The 22,708-nt window shown below is 35.1% G+C and overlaps 1 long non-coding RNA gene across 1 annotated transcript; it reads left to right on the top strand.

The window, feature by feature from the left end:
* The first annotated feature begins 13,949 nt into the window (after nucleotides 1–13,949).
* Nucleotides 13,950–22,345, top strand: LOC118764551. The gene is made up of 3 exons (XR_005000369.1): nucleotides 13,950–13,966; nucleotides 14,156–14,160; nucleotides 22,207–22,345. It is a non-coding gene; the product is annotated as an uncharacterized LOC118764551 (long non-coding RNA).
* Nucleotides 22,346–22,708: the final 363 nt, after the last annotated feature.

The following is a 22,708-nucleotide window of genomic DNA, read 5'->3' as shown; positions in this document are numbered from 1 at the left end:
TCCATTGTAACTGTTGAGGAACTAGTAGAAAAGTTTGGATTTGAACAGTAAACCAATCATCGACATTGGTATGTCATCGGAAAATTCAGCAAATTCGGTCGATGGTTTCTTCTCTAACTGTCTGAGTCAAATCACGCACAGAGAGTGAATGTGTGCCCTACTTTGCTTGCACGTCTCACGAATGAACCTATTTTTAAACCGAACTGTGACTGGTGGCGAGAAATGGATTTTCTATAAAAATGTCAAGCGCTGCAGACAGTAGGGAGGGAAATGATAAACACCGGTACCTCATGTTAAACAATGTCTTCATCCACGTAATGTGTTGTTATATTTTTGCTGGGAAATGAAAGGTTCAGTCCACTTTGAACTATTAAACTCAAACACAACGATAAGAAAGATCTACTGCAAGCAGCTTGGGCGGCGTAAATGAGCACTAGAAGAAAAATGACCATCTTCGGTTTCAAGACGAAAGGTGTTCTTCCATCAGGATAATGCTCGGCCACATACAGCGAAGATGACATTTCAAAGGCCGGAGCAGTTTGAATGGAAAACGATGCCCCGCCTACCATATTCGCCGGACAATGCCCCATATGATTATCATTTATTCTCCAGTCTTCAGAATCATTTAGACGGACAAAATACGAATTCTGTATACGAGGTCAGAACAGTAATGGAGGAGTATTTTTCGTCACGGACAAATGAAGTTTGGAAGAGGGGACTCTTGCAAGTCTATCGGATAGATGAAAGACCAGTTGGAGAAAGTGAAGTAGAGTATACTTTAGATTAAAAAGAACTTTGCTTATCTATTTTGGAAAATAAAATATAAAAAACTTCATGTTTTATGGGACGACCCAATATGCACAGATATGTATACACATATGTATATATATATATAATTATGTATGCATATATATATATATACACATATATACTTTTTTTATCCAAGGGGAGGAAATAGGAGCAACGACCACGGAAACACCACAAAATTCAAAGATAGACCAAACACATGCAAATCTTATATACTAGTTTATATCTATACAGTCCGACATATTAGAAATTTAAAAATTCAGTAATATATAAGTATCATATACAAATAAAAATATAAATACAAATATAAATATAAAAATAAATATAGATATGAGTATAAATTTTGCATACAACACGCTTAAAACTGTTAGAATAAGAGGAATAAATATAGTGATAATAAAATAAAAAAAGACACGAGTAAAATTCCGGCGAATAGTACATAAAATATAATACACATACAATCTTACAAAAATATAAGATCTACAGAAGTCCATCATCTACGGGGATGTTTCGGGGATGTGCCAATCAATACTAGACATATCAGTACTTAAAATAGTACTTAAAATTGGCACTCCCCTCGTCAGGATGTCCTATACAACACATATAAAACATGAACAAACACACAATTACATAGTCCCATACCGGCCATTCTCAGAACACGATATTTACGTACTCCCAGAAAATTTTTTACGTCGATTCTGATTGGAACTTTATACGCAAAACCATTCGATACAGTCACCATAGGAAATTGTATGCACGCAGCGCCATCTGGCCTATTTACCTTCAGCACTCAATATATTATATTTTATTTTATTTTATTCCAATTTTATAAATTCTCCCAAACATGCAAAGCCACATACTCAGGTTCGAGTCCTCGACTAACAGCTATTTTTCATATAATCACATTACTTTAGTTTTATCTCGTTTTCTACTCACTAAACTTACTAAACTTAATCCACTTACTATTGGTTAGCTCTAACTTTTATTGCTATTTCTACTTCTAAATTTCCTAGCTATTTTTTAATAATTACATTACTTTAGTTAAATCTCGTTTACCACTCATATATATCTGCATAAATACAAATATATATATATATGTATATTTAAATAAATATATGCACATGCAAATAGATAAATTTATTTATATATATATATATAAGTATATACATCGGTATATATATATATATATATATATATATATATATATATATACATATATATATATATGTGTGTGTGTGTGTGTATAAATATATATATATATATATAGAGAGAGAGAGAGAGAAAGAGAGAGAGAGATAGTAGTTAGGAGATAGATAGGTTGATAAATAGATAGATAGATAAATAGATAGATAGATAGATAGATAGATAGATAGATAGATAGATAGATAGATAGATAGATAGATAGATAGATAGATAGATAGATAGATAGATAGATAGAAAGAAAGGTATATATGGATACACAGTTGTGCATCATATAATTTTAAAACCGTTTAAAGCTATATAGTATGTCTGAAATATTTAGTAAATATATACTCACATGCAGAGAAATACACATTCGCTCACAAGCAATAGAGAAATCACATCCTTATTGGCAATTTCGCGTATTGTATTTCCTTATAGAGATTGCGGTAGAATGACGTCATCGAAATTACGTAACGTCTATACGAACAAAGATTTAGTATATTAGGGTATGAGTAATAAAGACACAGAGATTATCTTTTTCGGTAATCTTTAGATTTTACATTTTCAATGAATTTGAATTTCAGTTAAGACACCAGGCATTTAGAAATTCAGGAAAAGCGGTGATAATGTTGATTCTGTTATTTAGTTATTTTATGTACTATAACATTTATTTATGTATAAAAATTACCTTGCACGTGTGTATCTGAGTATATATGTATCTATCTACATATGCAAATATTTGTTCGAGAATGAATAAATACATACAGACATATATACATACAAATATATTTTCAGGATTAAATAAAAAGACAATCGGAAAATATGGCATATACACATACATATAAATATATATATGTGTGTGTGTGTGTGTTTGTGTGTGTGTGTGTGTTATTAAAAAAACGTGCAGTAAATAGGTATACAAACATATACTAAATACACAGACGAACGTAAAACCCAAGTCACCAACTCCTCTTCAGTTATCGGCCAGAGATTCAAGCGCAATTTCGGCCATTATCGATAATTCTGGAGACACCGGTAATAAACTTGCCGGGAATACAGACAAAAACAAAACCAAACTAGACAGACTCGAGACGGACGTTGCACAAAACAATAAACAGAATAAAGGGTTAGGGCTACACGAAGAAATTAATTAAAATGATAATAATACATATACAGCAAAAACGAAGTCTTAGAGCTGCAAGACAAGACAAAAATGTCTAACGTGAAGAAATGAAAAACTGTTCTAAAGGAATATAGAGACAGTGGCGAGCGGGGAGAGCTAGGGGCTGAGAAAATCGTGAGCAGTTCGGTCGAGTGCAATGACACCGCCTTAAGCCATCCCGCGTCACGTGATAGTGGGAGGAAGGTAAGATAGAAAGGGAGAGTGAGAGAGAGAGAGAGAGAAAGGAAATAAGAGAAGCAATGTAAGGGAAATAGACAAAGTGGCACAAATATACATATATGTGTGTGAATGTGTGTGTTTGTGTTTGCGCATATGTATACTTATTACATCTCTCTGTATGTGAATGTATGCGCTTGCTTAAACATACATGCACTTATTGACTCATGCAGGTACACAGGTGCGTTGACGCACATACACACATACACTTGCACATGCACTCACGCACGCGTATTACGAAAGTACATCCGAAGTAGGCTACACCAAGTTTAAGATAATCTCCTGGTTTATGTCGCATTTAGTTGAATGGGATTTACACGACCTTCCTTATTTACAGACATACTTCATCAGGTTTGCTGAATTTGCTACAATGAACTGTACCTAAGTTCTTTGGAACACGAAGATGTATTTTTCTGTATAAAACATTCATTGACTAATTATGGGGCATTGTTGAACGTAAACAATTGTTGGTTTTTTTTCGCAAGTTCCATTACGTGTAATACGCTTTCTCTTCTCAACTGGAAATATTTATTTATGAGCATTACCGAATACGTGATTAAAATCATTTGTATAAGAATGTGATGAAAAAATATCAAAATGGAAAGGAAAATCATTACTCATTCCTCTTTACTCTTTTAATTGCTTCAGTCATTTGACTGTGGCCATGCTGGAGCACCGCCGTTAGTCGAGCAAATCGACCCCAGAACTTATTTTTTGTAAGCCTAGTACTTATTCTATCGGTCTCTTTTGCCTAACCGCTAATGTTACGGAGACGTAAATACATCAGCATCAGCATTGGGGGGGGGACAAATACAGACACACAAACATATACACACACACACACACACATATATATATACATATACATATATACGACGGGCTTCTTTCAGTTTCTGTCAACGAAATCCACTCACAAGGCTTTGGTTGGCCCGAGGCTATTGTAGAAGACACTTACCCAAGGTGTAACGCAGTGGGACTGGATCCGGAACCATGTAGTTCGTAAGCAAGCTACTTACCACACAGCCACTCCTATGCCTTATAAAAAATTATTGAAACTTTTCTATATTGTAAGACATCAAATTACATCTATATTGTACAAAGAAAAATGGATTATGGAAACTGCGTATTGCTTTTAATTCAGATTTGGGCAATAGAGAGTATAGGTGGATGTAAAATATATCGTAATGAAATTCAGGAAATTTTGTAAGAGATATTTAATTATTGATCGGACGACGAATTTGATGTCACAGTCAGATTGGTGGTGAAAAAACTTCAAGTGCATTTGTTTAATATGGGCAGGTACTGGAACTGTGACATTTCTTCTTTATATAGAGGGAAGCTCTTTTTCACCTGGCAATAGTGAATTCATGCATTTATGAATTTATGTATTCATATTAAAAGAACAGTATTTGTACTCCAAAGAGAATATTCCCATGCACCTAACCTAGATTCCATAAAAAAGTATCCGTATAAAGATGGTACCTAAATACAATAAAATCTATGTCAATGCGCAAGTTCACATTGATTCCCAAACAAGTGCCACGTAATGTGTAGTAAACAAAATACTTCCATTGAAGGCATGCATATAGAAAACAATTGTAACGGGCTTAATCATAAGGATAACATTTATTTGTAGTCAAACGTGAGAGCAATATTTCCGTATAAGACGATCTCAAAAGATGAAGCCCTCTGTTTTATAGGAAGAAGGCATGACCACCAAGTATATTCTGCAATATAGGCATGACCACCAAGTATATTCAGAGTATGGTCATTATTTACATTTGACGGATATTTGTTTTCATCTTGTCAGTTGTTAACACAACGTTTCGGTCGATATATTCTCCAGCATTCATCAGGTGTCTTAGGGAAATTTCGAACCTGGGTTCTTGTTTCGAAGGTATTCTAGATGTTATTATTATTATTATTATTATTATTATTATTATTATTATTATTATTATTATCATTATTATTATTATTATTATTATTATTATTATTATTATTATTATTATTATTATTATTATTATTATTATTATTATTATTATTCAGGTCACTACCTAGAATCGAACTCGGAATCTTGAACACTACGGCATATGCCTACAGGCATATGGCAGGCATTACTAGTTCCAAGATTCCGTGTTCGAATCTAGGCAGTGACCTGAATAATAATAATAATAATAATAATAATAATAATAATAATAATAATAATAATAATAATAATAATAATAACAAAAACAACAACAACATCGAAAAATACCTTAGGAATGAGAGCCCAAGTCCGAAATTTCCCCAAGACACCTGATGAAGGCTGGAAGGTATATCAGCCGAAACGTTGTGTTAACAAGAAACAAGATGGCAAATATCCGTCAATTATAAAAAATGTAAATAATGTACATAATTCCTTATCTCTTAAATATAGAACTGAAGGAGTATGGTATATGAAGCAGAATTTAAACAAGTCATAACATCTCGGTCAAAAGCGCAATTTTGACATGGAAGTAGATTCAATAATTAGACTTCCGATAACAAAGGCAAGTACTACGCAAGTAAACATTCAAATAACATCTGCAGTTGAAAATGAAGGCCGAATGGTAAAGAATCAGCTGGTGATTTGTGCACACCGTAAATCAGAGAGCGGTATTATACTGAGTACATCCCTGCACGAGAGGTCTTTATTTAAACCCCAAAAGCGAGACGCTAATATCAGTTCTTACGAAAATGTTTGAGGGCAAAAATACCCATCTTGTGTTGTTATTGGTAAAAAGCCATCCCGTCTCAACGATTTTACTTCACTGGGGATGTAAAGTAACCAACACCGTTTGTCAACCGTTGCCACAGACACAAACACACATATTTTTATATATGACGACTGCTTCCATTTTCTGTCTACCAGATCCATTGAAATACTTTGGTCGCTATAGTACAAGAAACACTGTGGTACTGAACCTGGCACCATGTGGTTGGGAATCAATGTGAACTTGCATGTTGACATAGATTTTTTTGTATTGAGGGACCGTCATTATAACAAGCTATTCGACCTTGTGAACTACAGTGAGCTGGTCTCCTCTTGAGAAATAGCCCACTTTGAAGGAACCGATATAAGAAACATTTGTGTATTACACTGGAACCAAAATGTAGCTATTAATATAAGCCAGGAATTATGGGAACTCGCAAAGATAAAAATAGGAGTAACGCAAGGATGTATATTGACACCTTAGCTGTTTAATATCTACACTGAATTTATATTCAGAGAGTTAGATGTGACCAAAGGACTGCCAGTCGAAGGCTAGGACATAAATAAGTTGTGCTTGCAATAGACATTTATAAGGAGACGACAACAATGAATTTTAAGAATAATTAATGTTGTAACAGAACAAAGTAAAAACGTATGTCGTAATAAAAATGGATATCAAACAAAGACAGCGATTATGCGGAAGGAAAAACAAAAGGAAACAAATGTAATGGTAGATGGACAGAAGGTTGGGCAAGGAAAGAATAATACATCAGACAGATCTTTGTAAACGAGAATTTACCGAAACAATAGATAAAGTTAAAACAAGACTTACAAGAATGAACAAAACATGTTCGACACGGCATCTAAAAATATATATTTGTGTGCGTGTGTGTGAGTGTACACACACACACACACACACACACACCACACACATATATATATATATATCCTTAAATACATTTGTATTGTGTTGTAATGCAGAAAAAATATATATACAATAAAAGAAGAAAAAGTCATACATTGTTTTAATATATTTTAAATGAAAGAGTATTGTGGTTGTCGAACGGTTTCACCTCCGCTAATGAGGACATTAAAATTAATTGTAATTTCGTATTTTCTTAAGAAGATTGTAGACCATGCTCTTTTATGGAAGTTTGTTGATTTCATACGATAACATGGTCTAAAATCTTCTTAAGAAAGTACGAAATTACAATAAATTTCAATGTCATGATTAATGAAAGCGAAACCGGTTGACAACCACAATGCTGTTTCATTAAAAAATATTAAAACAATGTAAAGTGTGTGCACTTTCCTTCTTTTATCATATATATATATATATTGCATTATATATATATATATATATATATATGTATATATGATGGTGATGGCTGCCCCCCCCCCATATATATATATATAAATATTTATTTATTTATGCGGTGGTAGGGATAGAACAAAGTGCCACTTCTCAAATAGATGCAAGACAAATAACGTAGTTTACCAATGTGACGTCCACACAAATAACCAGACGAAGCTAGACGCATTAAGAACCAAATGATTCTCAGATATAATGAACACCAATCGAGCTTCAGAAATAGAAATAAGGCTAACTCAAGAGGGCTAAGTACATACATTTGGGAACTTAAGGATAAGAACATAGATTATAGTTTAAACTGGCGTATAGTAAAAAAAAAACAACTACCTCCTACAACACCACAAATAGATGCTGTAATTATTGTCTATCCGAACGCCTAGTTATATTTACGGCTAAACAACCACTTCTGTACAAGAAAACGTGAGAACAGCAATTTTGTCTGCATGTGGGCCTTTGTATACTTTCAAAATACCGGTAGACAAGCCACTTTTGTTTTCATGTAAGTCTCTATGCCTTTCATAATTCCAAACTTGAATACTCATCTATATATGTCTAATTAACTGGGAAACAAATTAAACATTATAGTGGTCGTATACTGTCAACTCAATGTGACAGTGCCGTGAGGGAATTACACCACTGCCATTTAGCCCTAGGAAACATCGACGTCTCCTGTCGGCTTTGACACATTTTCTGTGTCCTTATATTTGCAAAAGGGATCACCCACGTAAGCAGGGACAAGGCACCTGAAGACATATGTTTCTGAGTGTATTGCTCGTCGTCAGTTCAGTGTAGCCTGCCTCGCTCGCTGAGATGACCGCAATCTCTCTGCAAATATATCATATTATCAGTAAAATTTATTTACTGATCACCGAAATTAGAATTATTGAATTTCTAAATGTCTCAGAGAGACATAAGGAGTGGTGAAGCGATATAGTGGTCGTATACTGTCAACTCAATGTGACAGTCCCGTGATGGTATTTCACCACCGCCATTTACCCAAGGAAATATCGACGTCTCCTGTCGGCTTTGACACATTTTCTGTGTCCTTATATTTGCAAAGGGGAGGATATCACACAACATTTACACACAAGAAGTCACCCCACAAACCCACTCGACCCCACATTCCATAATAATACACTTTGCACATACATAGGACACCTTCTAGCACTAAGAACTTCCTAATCTCTGGAAATAAGATAATTATTAGTCATAATACATTTTTTAACCACCCCATCTAGTCCGATACAAATTTGGTAGGAGTTATCTCCCCTTTGGAGCTAGCCCTTCACCACCACCGCCGGTGATAATCCACTGCAGAATATAAAAAAAATTGCATACGCACGTACGGTAAAAATGTGCTTAATCGAACTAGGAACCCCACACCTAAATGATACTCATCCCGCCCTAATTACCCAACAAAACTAACCAGTCTACTAGAATCAAACCTCTACCCAGCGAATTTATCAGCGCAAGAACAAAATCGAATGTAAGACTTACCACCATTGTTTATATTACAATCATATGTGTATCAAATATTTTCGCAAACTAACTGATGCATCTATTTATATTCGTAAATGCTACCCTCATTTCTGCTTCCTCCTTCCTTGTTATCTAATTAAAGTAAAGGCATACCAGCAAAAACGACGAGTTTCTCCTAGCTATTACATACATTTTCTTATCTATCTATCTATCAATCAATCTATCTATCTATCTATCTATCTATCTATCTATCTATCTATCTATCTATCTATCTATCTATCTATCTATCTATCTATCTATCTATCTATCTACCTACCTACCTACCTATCTATCTATCTATCTATCTATCTATCTATCTATCTATCTATCTATCTATCTATATATATATATATATATATATATATATATATTATATATATATATATATAATATATATATATATATATATATATATACATCTAATGTAGGATAAAATTGTTTCGAAAAAATTTTATCAATGGCCAGCATATTAAAAAAATACCTTAAAATACCTTTAAGGTTAAATTTATAAACAACTTATAAATAAGGGCAAACGAAAACATTTCTAATGCCAAATATGCCGAAGCTAGACGCATTTATCACTGACGGAGGAAGGGTTCTTATGAACTAACCCTGAAATCGGTCTGATATGGTAATAACGAAATTTTTAGAAATTTCTATCGACCTTATTCGAGTAGCGTGCATATTGTGATAAATTATATGGTTATGGACAATGTGTCTAGTTTCGGCATATTTGGCATCAGAAAATTTTTTATTTGCCCTTATTTATAAGTTGTTTATATATATATATATATATATATATATATATTAACAATTAAGGAACGGCCATAATAGGCCATTCACCCACTAGAAATAACAGCCAAAGCTTCTACCGCAAATAAAGATTAATTCCGTAAACAGGAGAAAATTAAAAAAACATTTACCCTGTAATTTCTTGTACGGTATACCGTTTCATCCGCTGTTTAATGGTAAACTAACCTGATTAAATTAAATCAAGCCAATCTTCCATAAGCCCTCGGATTCTTCAGCAAGAAATAGCTCAAGTCGGAACAGATATATACACGAGGCATACCCAATCTTGCCAAGTCAATATCTGACCTAAAATTTTCAAATCGTCGCACTCGCGCCAAATTTATCGGCAGCAAACAAATATCAGCCGTCGATTCCATTACGGAATTAACCAAAAAATATATATTAATCAATATAGGGTGGCAAGAAAATTTTGTAGAATTTTATTGCCACCAGCGGCCCAGCGGGAAAAAAATTAAATAGTCATAGACCATTTTTAAGTTCAACATTAACAATTAAGGAACGGCCATAATAGGCCATTCACCCACTAGAAATAACAGCCAAAGCTTCTACCGCAAATAAGAGATTTCCGTAAACAGGAGAAAATTAAAAAAACATTTACCCTGTAATTTCTTGTACGGTATACCGTTTCATCATCGCTGTTTAATGGTAAACTAACCTGATTAAATTAAATCAAGCCAATCTTCCATAAGCCCTCGGATTCTTCAGCAAGAAATAGCTCAAGTCGGAACAGATATATACACGAGGCATACCCAATCTTGCCAAGTCAATATCTGACCTAAAATTTTCAAATCGTCGCACTCGCGCCAAATTTATCGGCAGCAACAAATATCAGCCGTCGATTCCATTACGGAATTAACCAAAAAATTCATAATAATCAATATAGGGTGGCAAGGAAAATTTTGTAGAATTTTATTGCCACCAGCGGCCCAGCGGGAAAAAAATTAAATAGTCATAGACCATTTTTAAGTTCAACATTAACAATTAAGGAACGGCCATAATAGGCCATTCACCCACTAGAAATAACAGCCAAAGCTTCTACCGCAAATAAAGATTAATTCCGTAAACAGGAGAAAATTAAAAAAACATTTACCCTGTAATTTCTTGTACGGTATACCGTTTCATCCGCTGTTTAATGGTAAACTAACCTGATTAAATTAAATCAAGCCAATCTTCCATAAGCCCTCGGATTCTTCAGCAAGAAATAGCTCAAGTCGGAACAGATATATACACGAGGCATACCCAATCTTGCCAAGTCAATATCTGACCTAAAATTTTCAAATCGTCGCACTCGCGCCAAATTTATCGGCAGCAAACAAATATCAGCCGTCGATTCCATTACGGAATTAACCAACAAATTCATAATTAATCAATATAGGGTGGCAAGGAAAATTTTGTAGAATTTTATTGCCACCAGCGGCCCAGCGGAAAAAATTAAATAGTCATAGACCATTTTTAAGTTCAACATTAACAATTAAGGAACGGCCATAATAGGCCATTCACCCCTAGAAATAACAGCCAAAGCTTCTACCGCAAATAAAGATTAATTCCGTAAACAGGAGAAAATTAAAAAAACATTTACCCTGTAATTACAAGAATGGCCTATTATGGCCGTTCCTTAATTGTTAATGTTGAACTTAAAAATGGTCTATGACTATTTAATTTTTTTCCCGCTGGGCCGCTGGTGGCAATAAAATTCTACAAAATTTTCCTTGCCACCCTATATTGATTAATATATATATATATATAATATATTATATATATATATCTATATATGTATATGCGCGCGCTCATGGGTGTATTGTGTGCGTCTCTGTGACTGTATGTATTTATGATATATATGTGTATGTGTGCATGTATAAACATAGGCACAGGTGGGGTTGTGGTGTAAGAATCTTGCCTCCTAAACACATGGTTCCGGGTTCCATCCCGCTGCAAGGCACCTTGCGCAAGTGTGACCTTGCGTGCATATATATATATATATATATATATACACTTATATATATATATATTATATACATATTATAATAATATTATATATATGTATACACACACACACACATATATAGGAAAGAGGATTTGAAAATGTAGAGGTCTTTTAGAGATCTTTATTGACTTGACCGATTTCACTTTTTTACAAAGAGATTAAGAAAAGTAAAATGTATAGCTTGTATAAGATTTGTTGTGTTCAAAAACGGTTATCATAATTGTATTAAAATACAGTTATACAGTGTTTGATAATGATAAAAAAGTCTTAGAAAATAATATCTTTGACAATGATAAGAAAATGTTAAGTGGAGCTTTTTGTTTAAACAGCTCACATGAAAGTGTTGAAAATAGGTAGGAAAAGATATCTATAATTATTTTAAGTTCATCAAAAATCATGGTTGTATAGAGAAAAAGAAGGAATTATTACTTTATTTAAATTTTGTTGCATAGAAATTGTTTATTTGCACTGGTAGCTGGGTGAAAACTGTGTAGTTTAGATATTTGTTGCACATCTCTCTATGTGTTCACTCAAAGGAATCTGTCTGTACAGTAGTAAACGGGACGATTCCTTGTGTTGTGGTTCCCTTTCTCGATGCCATACTTGTCTGCCCTATATAGTTAAGCCCACAACCTGAAGCATGTTATAAATTAGATTCTCGGTTGCATAAGTGAAGTTGGTTTTAATTGTGAACTTGTTTAAATAGGAATTTCGAACCTTCTTGCAGCACGGGGCATGTTTATTTGCACTGGTAGATAGAGAAAACTGTGAAAATTGGTTGGATATTACTTGCACATCTGTGTATGTGTTCACTCAAAGGAATCTGTACTTTGGTAAACGGATCTTTTCCTTATGCAGTGTAGTTCTCCTTCTAAATGCCATACTTGTCTGCCCTCTATAGTTATGTCCACAACCTGAAGCAAGTTATAACATAAATTAGATTCTAGTAGGTGTATGTGAAGTTGGTTTTAATTGTAAACCTTTCTCCTTGTTCGAATAAGAATTCCGAGCCTTCCTGCAGCTCGAGGCATCTTGCAGAGAGTGGACACCCACATTTTTAACCATTGGTTTCGTGGTTGTTTTGTAAAACTTCGCATTTTTCAGAAGACTTTTCAGCGATTTGCGTTGCTTTTTGTATTTGATGAATTTATGTGTTTTCAGAATGCTGTGCATTTTTGGATCCCTAGTGAGCAGAGGTAAATTTCGTACAATAGTGTTGTATACCTCATTGTTTCCAGGTTTGTGAGTTGATATATATTGTAGTGTTTTGAAATGTGGAGTGGTGTTGCATTTTGTTTCCCTTAGTGTTTTGATGGCTAATTTCTGGCAAGCTTAAACACTTAATCCCATCGTCAATAAGTCAGGTTGGGTATTGTCTCTCAGTTACTGCTTTTCTGAGGTCTTGAAAATGGAGGTGCCGGGTATTTCCATCAGACACTATGGCGCAATTCCTTTTTGTTAAATTACTTTATATATAGCATGTATACACACACACACACACACACACACACACACACACACACACACATATATATATGCATGACCAAATATATTTATGCATATATATATACATATGAATATATATCTATGTATGTGTGTTTGTATGACTAAGTGAGAGTCTGATTGAAGGTTTGTGTGTACGTCTGTGTGCGTCTATATTTGTCTATGAGTACGTGTTTGTTTTCAGTGTTCTATTTCCAATACATAGCCACCACCTCCGTCTTCGCTACATTTTTTTTCAACCACCAGCATTGAACTTAAGATTTTTAGAATGTCTGCCAAATTGCTGAATTTCATTCAAGAAAATCTAAACAAAAAATAAATGTTTATGAAAAAAATTAATTAATTAAAATATCATGTGATAGTTGTATGTGCCGTTTATAATAATTTGGATAAGTGGGGTTAATGGGGATGAATTGTTTGTGTGTCCTGTGGGGTGGTTTAGGAGGATTGTGATCATTCAAATATCTGGGAAGAGTGTAGGGTGGCATACACTGTTTGAAGTCGGGCATTGTGAATGAGTGGAGGTGGTTGTTGTGAAATGGTGGCGAATGTTGTTGCGTTCGATTGTTGTGTTGGTTCTCTATAGGAAATACATTGCTATGCAGTAACGATGGTTGGGCATTCTATCTTCTTTTGGTGACACTCTGTTAACAAGTAGTGTGCAAAGTGTCAAAATTGTGCAGAGTCTGGTTCTGAAGATGAGATCGAATACCATATTTCATTTTGAATAATTTGTTTGTATAATCTCAAAAGGAAACCCTAAATATAACACACATAAGAAACATTTTTAGATGGTTAATAAGGGAGTTGAACAACGGCCACTCACATGCATGAACACGAACTTAGAAAAGGTGTGCAAAATATAAACTTAAAAAAATTTCTGCTTGACTCAGAGCAAAATATTGTTTTCAAAGACCAGTAAATTTGGGGTAGGAAATTTGACGCCATTGCTCAACTACTACTTATTTTATCGGCCTTGAAAGAATGAAAGACTACATCGACCTAGGCGGAATTTGAACGAAAGAATATAAAGACAGACGAAGAGCCGCTAAGAATTTTGCCCAGAGTGCTACTGATTCTATCAGCTCGTCGCCTAACAAGTAGCAAACTATTTGATGGAATAACGGTGGTTGCCTATTAGAAGTGAAAATGCTCATGGCAGAGTATAATACATATTAGAAGAGAGTTGCCGTAAGTAAAAACGCTTGCAATATATCGTTACTCGGTTTTTACAACTAATGGTATAAGGAGTGGCTACGTGGTTTATGGCATTATAACTAGCAGAGGGAGGTCAGTCAGTTAAAAAAAAAATCTATTAAATCTAATGAAAAATATCATAAGAAAAGTATGGTAGGCTGAGGTAAACTATAAATCGGAGCAGGCAACATGATGCAGATGGCACTAAATAATTGATGAAGATGAGAGATTATGAAAGGGGTATCTAAGGTGCATCTTGGACATTTTCAATGGCACACACATATATACACGCATGCACATACACACACACATATATCAAAATAAGCAACAAGCATATCCAGATGTAATTCCGTACGATCGTTTAATGCGACACAATTTAGTTGATTTTAATCACTCCATTTTGAATTATATGGATAATACCATACTAAATTCTGGTGGATTTAACTTAAGTACCATATTCATCTGAATCTAAATTTTACTGAACTTATGTATATATATATATATATATATATATATATATATAATATATATATATATATATATATATATATACATATATATATATTTATATATATATGGGTGTGTGTGCGTGCGTTTGTGTGTGTAAATATATGTATATACATACATGTATATATATACAAATGTATATATACTCCTATATACATTTACTTATATACATATATACATATGAATATATATATATATATAAGCATACACATACACAGATTATTTTCATTTAATTTTAAATTATCTAAGTCTAAATTCATAAAAGTATTAAGAGTAATGGTTTCATTATCTTCCATGTATAAGGTCTAATCCCTGTGTATTTTACTCTGCGTTTCTATCTGTACACTCCGTCCGTTATTCTCCCAGTCTGTCTGTCGCTCTCTCTCTCTTCTACACAAACATACAAAGATACTCGTTTGTGTATGTATATTTGAGTTTATGTACACACACAGACACACACACACACACACACATTTCATCAGAAAATATAATCTTAAAAGACACGATTTTCCTTTTTAGTTGCCCTGTTCTTGTCATAAATCTGTTTGAATGGAAAATGGAAAGACATTAATTAGATATCAACATCAAGGCCAAAAATTTCAGACACATAAAACTGCCAAGGCGTCGACAACGTCGACAGCGACGATATATGGATATATGATGATAATGAGGAGGAGTTGCCGGGCGAAATGCTTTGTGGTATTTCGTCCGCCGTTGCCTTCTGAGTTCAAATTCCGCCGATGTCGACTTTGCCTTTCATCCTTTCCGGGTCGATAATTTAAGCACCAGTTACATACTGGGGTCGATGTAATCGACTTAATCCGCTCATCTGTCCTTGTTTGTCCCCTCTGTGTTTAGTCCCTTGTGGGTAGTAAAGAAATAGATATTTCGTCTGTCTTTACGTCCTGAGTTCAAATTCCGCCGCGGTCGACTTTTCATCCTTACAGGGTCGATAATTTAAGTACCAGTTGCGTACTGGGGTCGATCAAATCGACTGGCCTTCCTCCCCCCAAATTTCGGGCCTTATGGCTAGAGTAGAAAAGAATATATTTGTCTCATACCTACAATATGCGGAAATCCTCCGATGGAATTATGATACAATAATTTTTTGCAAGAATCTGTCCCTTCTGTGGACGATATTGATTAAGTGAGTGTCTGCGAAATCGAAATATTTCACTCAAACTATGTTTCGAGTTAATTGCTAGGCGGTCAAGGGTGTTCTCGCCTTTTCTATTCTGTTTTAGAACGTGGACTATTGCTGTAAAATTTGAAGATGCTGAGGAAGCGCCGCCGGAAGTGAACGCGAATTTGGACTATCTTGTCAGCAAGGAACGATGATTTAAATCTTATATTTGCAGACACATACGTATCATATATTCCGGCCCCTTACTGATTCAGCCCCATGTGGTAACTGAAACATCTATTTATTCATTAGGACAAGGCGTTGACTAGAGATGATCTTCTAGATTCATGCAAGGCAGCACTGTCTGTCCTCAAGCAAGGATTTGGTACGCTCTGTGCACTTGCGTAGTTAGAGTGTGTACTGCCAAGGGTGAGACTTCATTATGCCACCGCAGGCCCCCACAAAATATAAATATTGCCAACAACAGACACAAAAGTGGTGCCGCTCCCATAAAAGTGCCGTCCGGGGCGGATCGCCCCATTCTACCCCCTCTAGCTACGCTAGAGATCCTGTGGATATGTCTTCGTAGTTACTGAAATCATTTTCACTCAGGGGTGAGTGGGGCTTTGATCCAGAAGAAGGTACTATTTACTGTACTCTGTTTTTGGCCTTTTACTTACTCGTCGGTTACGACGATGAGGGTTCCAGCTGATTCGATTAACGGAATAGCCTGCTCGTGAAATTAACATGCAAGAGGCTGAGCACACCCCAGAAATGTGTACACTTAACGTAGTTCTCAAAGAGACACAGCGTGATACAGAATGCGATAAAGCTGGCCCTTTGACATACAGGTTCTACTCATTTATGCTAGCTGAGTGGACTGGAGGAACTCAAAATAAAGTGTGTTGCTCAAGGACACAACGCATCACCGAGAATTGAGCTCATGACCTCACGATAGTGAACCGAATACCCTAACCACTAAGCCACGCACCTTCCTGTATCATTGAAGTCAATATATTTATACCACTTATATTACCATTTCTTTTATAAATTACAACAACACTTCATATATTCCAATATACTTTATAACTTCTTTACCTATAGCTTGTCTTCTTATATAATTAAATATGTATATCTTCATATCTATCTATAAGTCTTTAATGATATTCACCTAATGACAAATACAGAGAAGTGATCTGATTCTGCACCAATTACCCTCTTGCCCATGGTTACAGATTATCATACCTTTTGAAAATGGAACCAGGAATTTTGTTCAGTTACTTAGTTCACCATATCTCCCACCACCCTTCAAATAACTAATCAAAGCGAAGCTAATGAAATATAGCATCTGATTACAAAACGATTTATGGTATCGATCTGTAGTATCTATCGATTTTAGCCAGCCTTTATTTCATTTTAAAACGTGTTTTCTGGCTGTTTTACTTTATAGTTTCATATTCTATTTAGTGGTTGATTTATTTATTTAGTTGGTTCCAACAACAAACATTAAAATACTTCACAGACTGTCCATTAGGAAGGCCAGCGAAAGAGGAAGAGAGGAAAAGATGGAGGAAGGAAGTTGGTAGGGATAAAGAGAGGGTTTCTTCAGATACTAAACTATGCAGACCTAATGTACGGTACAGGGCTAACTCGTGGTTAAAGCAAATAGCTTGAATAGAGGGAAACAATTTGGAGCTAATTGCAATTAGATGGTGACAAAAGAAACCTGTATAAACTTTATGAATCTCTAATTTGGAAGAGTGATTTTCTCTTGTCAACATAATCATAGGATGGATTCAAAACGTATTGCTTATTGTACTCCAACAACCACTCTAGCATTCTCTCTTCTTCATGTCTTTTCCTTATACATTTCTGTCTCTCCCTCACGCATTTTCTAGACAAATTGTTGTTTGCACATGAATGAAATGAATAGTAGTTTTGTAGCTGGAGTAGAAGTAGCTGAAATGTGGTTAATGGTAATACTGGTAAAATTAGTATGCTAAAAGAGATATAAAGGTATTTGTTGAATTAATAACATTTTGTATTGATGTGGATGTTGTTGTTGCTTTTTCTATTAATTTTTTAACTTTTACCGTTGTCCTAGTATTATTGTTCATATTGTCATGGTGTATTTTTACGTTGGTTCTATAGTTTATTGTTGCTGTTGTTGTTCTAGCTCACTCCATTAGTTTGGTTCGTCTTCCAGTTATACATTGTTATATTGTGATGTTATTTATTGTAAGCGTTAACAAGGTCCGTTTTTTTTTTACATTGTCGTTGTTGTAGCTATGTTCCGCGGTGTCGTGTGAAATTACATTTTATAGCATAGCGTATTGCAGTGCAGTTCTATATATCACGCTGTATTGTTTTGGTGTAGTGTAGTTCTGTAATTTGTTGTATTGTGGTACATTGTAGTGTGCCTATCCGTGGTATAGTTGAGCGCGGTATACCGATGTGCTGTTTTATGATATAATTCATAATTTGTTTATGTGGTATTGTGATGTGTAGATAGCTAATATTGTGCTGCGACATATAAACGTTTATTTAACTTCAATGTAGCTTGTGTTGAGCAAGCGGATGCTGTACTAATTCCCAGTCGCTATTATCCAGTCTTTTTCGTATGCGCAGAAAAATCGAAAGACACATCATCCATCGTCTCCTGTTCAAGGCTTTGATTTGAAGAATATTTGATTCCTATTTTTTGTATGGCGAATGGTATTCGTGGTGTGTCTTTGCTGATGATTGTCACTGCTATTGTTGATGTAGTAGCTGTTGTTGGTGTGCTGCCGCGCAACTTAGATTAAACAGACCTATGATGACTGATAGAACAAATTTATGACATCCTGGTTATGATTCTGATGTCTAGTAGCAACCAAATGAGGATATTCATGGAACTATGATAAAGGCCCAAATGACATGATGTTCACAATTGAGCAGACCCTCGAAGCCCTGTTAATCGGCTGAATCAATAAATGTAACCAATAGAGCAGGGTTATACTACCGCTCTAAGGGAACCAGTAGCAAGGTTAGACCAACTTAACTGAATTATCAACCCCTGATAATCTGAGAAAGAAGTAGATGGGACCATCTGAGCAGACACATGATAGCTATTAACTGCTCGAATGATTAAACATGACTACTAATACATGTATTGTTCAAATGTAAGATACTTTCTTCACTAGCTGAGAACAATAGTTAACACACCAATATGCGCTATTTATTTTTGTAGTGTCTAGTTCGACAACTATAGTTCCTCTTAATATATTATTACTGATGTGTTTTCTATCGCAGTGTTTTAAACTAATGAATTTTTTAATGAAGTAGCTTTTGTTTATCTGTCATAGTTCTCCTTGTATAGTATGAATGAATATTAGAGATCGCGGTTTTAGCGAGTAGTATTTTGTTTTGTTCAAAGGACTTGTATAGACGCTAATTATTTGGAGGTAAAACTTTTATGTGGCAGAAACTTCTAGTGGTACAGTTTGCTTCGGATATACGCTGTACTATTTTAAAGGTGAATATGGTATTTGTTTTTAGAATCTTCGACCGCGTTTACGTTTTGTATATTACCTATGAAATACGCTCAGTTTTTCACACTTTGTAGTGTGTTGTGGTCAGGTTTCGAAAGAATACTTACGATGCAACAAATCTATTGCTCATAAACAATTGCTGTTTCTTTGTATTGAGAGAGTGTAGTACATGTGTGAGCACAAATTATATTCGGGCCTTGTTTCAGTTTCTTCATTTTGTTTACTATGTAGGCTGCGAAAGATTTGGAGATGTTAATGCAACTCTTACCAATTGCGTTTTCCGTGTCTATATTTGTGTCGAATGTTTATGCTGTTGTGTGTGTGTAAGTTGTATTTCATATTCTTTGATGTTAGTGATAACAAAAGAAACGCTGGAATTGTTAAGTGATATTTAATCCTTTTTTCATGCTGTGCAGGTGATGTAGTTATAAATCTGTGTTGACAGATCACTGCTGGATGGGATATAAAGTTAAGAACATAGAGTTTATACGCAAACTTCGAGAATTTGTTTTGTGATTTATACATATGTTTGAAATGACCAGGTCAGTGAACTGATCATTGTGTTACCCTTTGGAGAAAGAATGACTATTGGAAGTGTTTTGTTACTGCATAATACATAGGTTAGAGGATTTGACCGGCTGTTTAATAGCCAAAGTTTCATTTTGCACATTAATGTTCTGATAGTATTATCTTTTCTGTGTGCAGCGTGTTGGTGAGTTGAAAGCTTTCTTCACACGGAAATTTGTTAGTATAATGTGTCTGGAAGGTATTTAGTTCCTGAAACAGCCGACATGTATAGTCTATTGTATGGTTATGATTACAGAGGTTGTTGCGCTCAACCGTGCCTGGTCATTTGTACAAAAGAATATCTGTATTAGAAGCGTCGCATAGAGTGATGAGGCGTTGAATGATTAATGCTGCATCACTTGTGCATATGAACTGGTCTATCGAATAGTGCGGATTTTATTTCCAGATTCAGGAAATATTAGTGTTAGTACTCGTAGTTGTTTAGTTGCAATTGGATTTCTTGTTAGCATACCTATGATCAAACGATTCCTAAGCGTGAACCCAAATACCGTTCGTTTGTTTTTAAAGCAATGTACCTATTTTAATTCATCCAATGCTGCATTTATTTGTCAGCTAGTATTTTTTACTACTTGAGGGAGATTAGACTATGAATGTTTTACAGAGTGGAGGGTGTTTGTTAAGCCCTTTAAGAAACAGACAAAAGCCGTTCGATTCACTTCAACATTTAAGTTTAATTTGTCAAAATATTTTCGTCGTTTATGACCGCGACCTGTTCACTGACGAAAATCCGTGCTGCATCTGAGAAAGTAACAGTTAGTTCGTTATATATATGTACGTATGTATGTGTGTATATATGTATGTATGCACGCATGTAAGTATGCATGCATGTATGTATGTACAGAGAAAGCGATGAAACAGGCGATTTCTTTGTTTAATTGTTACAACTAACTGCTTATATTAACACATGCAATTATTTCTTTTGGCCCACAGTAGTTAACCTCTGTATTTGTAGTTCTGTCATGTCCCAGTAGTTCTGAGATTTCTAGATCTACTTTTCTGTTATGATGGGACAATCTAAGGGCAGGAGTGAGTAACAATTGTATGTTTTGTACAATTAATGTTCGTATTTTCTTTGGGTGGTATTAGTGATTGCATAGTGAATATTTCTATATTGACTTGGTTGCTGCGCAATAGAGTTTCAAGAAGTAGTGGGATGTGATGTGGTTTAGTGTGGAGTGGCCTATTACGCTGTAGTGGTTTGAGATAATATGACATAGAAATGTGCAAATGGCATGCAGCAGACGCAATATGGCTGAATGTGTAAGAAACTCACTTGCAATAACAAGGTTTCGGTTTGGGAATGTGTCTTTTTCTATCGTCTTGGGTTAATTTTCCACTTTGTGAGTTAAACTGGGTAGACGGAAACTGCTTGGAAATTCGTCTGGTAGAACAAACTTATAATTCCAAAGGTACTGATTTTTGCACACTAAGGCTTCACGCTGATTCAGCTAGAGAACTATGTGAAATGTACACATGTCTAGGAAATACAAAAGCCACTTACACGATTATTCATTTACATTGCTAATTCAGTTTATCAAAGAACTGAATATTTAGAGTTGGAAATACAAACCAAGATCGATTTCAATAATTTTTAGTGGCTTCTTGGAATGTGGTGAAGCGTTATGCATTTCAATGCAATATACTATGATATAACGACACGCAGGAATGGTTGAAAGGTGTTTGATATAGTATGACATGATGTGGTTTTTCGTAGTGCTATATATAATGGTGCTAAAAGGTGCAGGTTGTTTGCTGTAATATACACAGTACACTAAAGGATAATTTACAGTAGTGCATTGTTCTGCAATATACAATAGTGGGATGCGGTGTTGTATATAGTGGTACACCCCAGCTTACAACATTTTGCAGAGGCCTGTCGCACATTAGTGTAGTACAGTGATATATTGTATCGTGATACAATACATTCTGGTGTTTTAAAAATAGGGTGAAAGGTAAAGACCCCTTTCGTTCATGAATTACCATGGGATTACACTTAGAAAGTTCCCCTCCAAGGCACAAGTCCGGGCAAGGTTGTTTATGGAAGACCAGCAGTCGCCCATGCATACCATCTCCCATCACCACGACATCGATGTTATCCAAGGAAAAGGCAAAGGGGCCGATACAGATTGGCACCAGTGACGCCGCAACTCATTTCTACAGCTGAGTGAACTGGAACAACGTGAAATAAAAAGTCCTGCTCCAGAAAACAACATCCAACCCGTTCTAGGTATCAAACTCACTACCTCATGATTGTGAGCCTGACGCTTTAACCATTGGGCCATGCGTCTTTACATACAATCTCGTATAATCTGACGAGATATGGTACGGAAATACTGTGATGTGTTATGATACACTGACATACTTTCTAACAAAATGCATTTTGATTTGATGCACGTGCTGTGTGATACGATATACTCTAATATGTTCTCGTATAGCGTACTTCGACATTCTGTA

This window comes from Octopus sinensis, linkage group LG8 (genome assembly GCF_006345805.1).
Source record: "Octopus sinensis linkage group LG8, ASM634580v1, whole genome shotgun sequence".
In the NCBI taxonomy this organism is placed as follows: Eukaryota; Metazoa; Mollusca; class Cephalopoda; order Octopoda; family Octopodidae; genus Octopus; species Octopus sinensis.
This window is presented reverse-complemented; position numbering and strand designations above follow the sequence as displayed.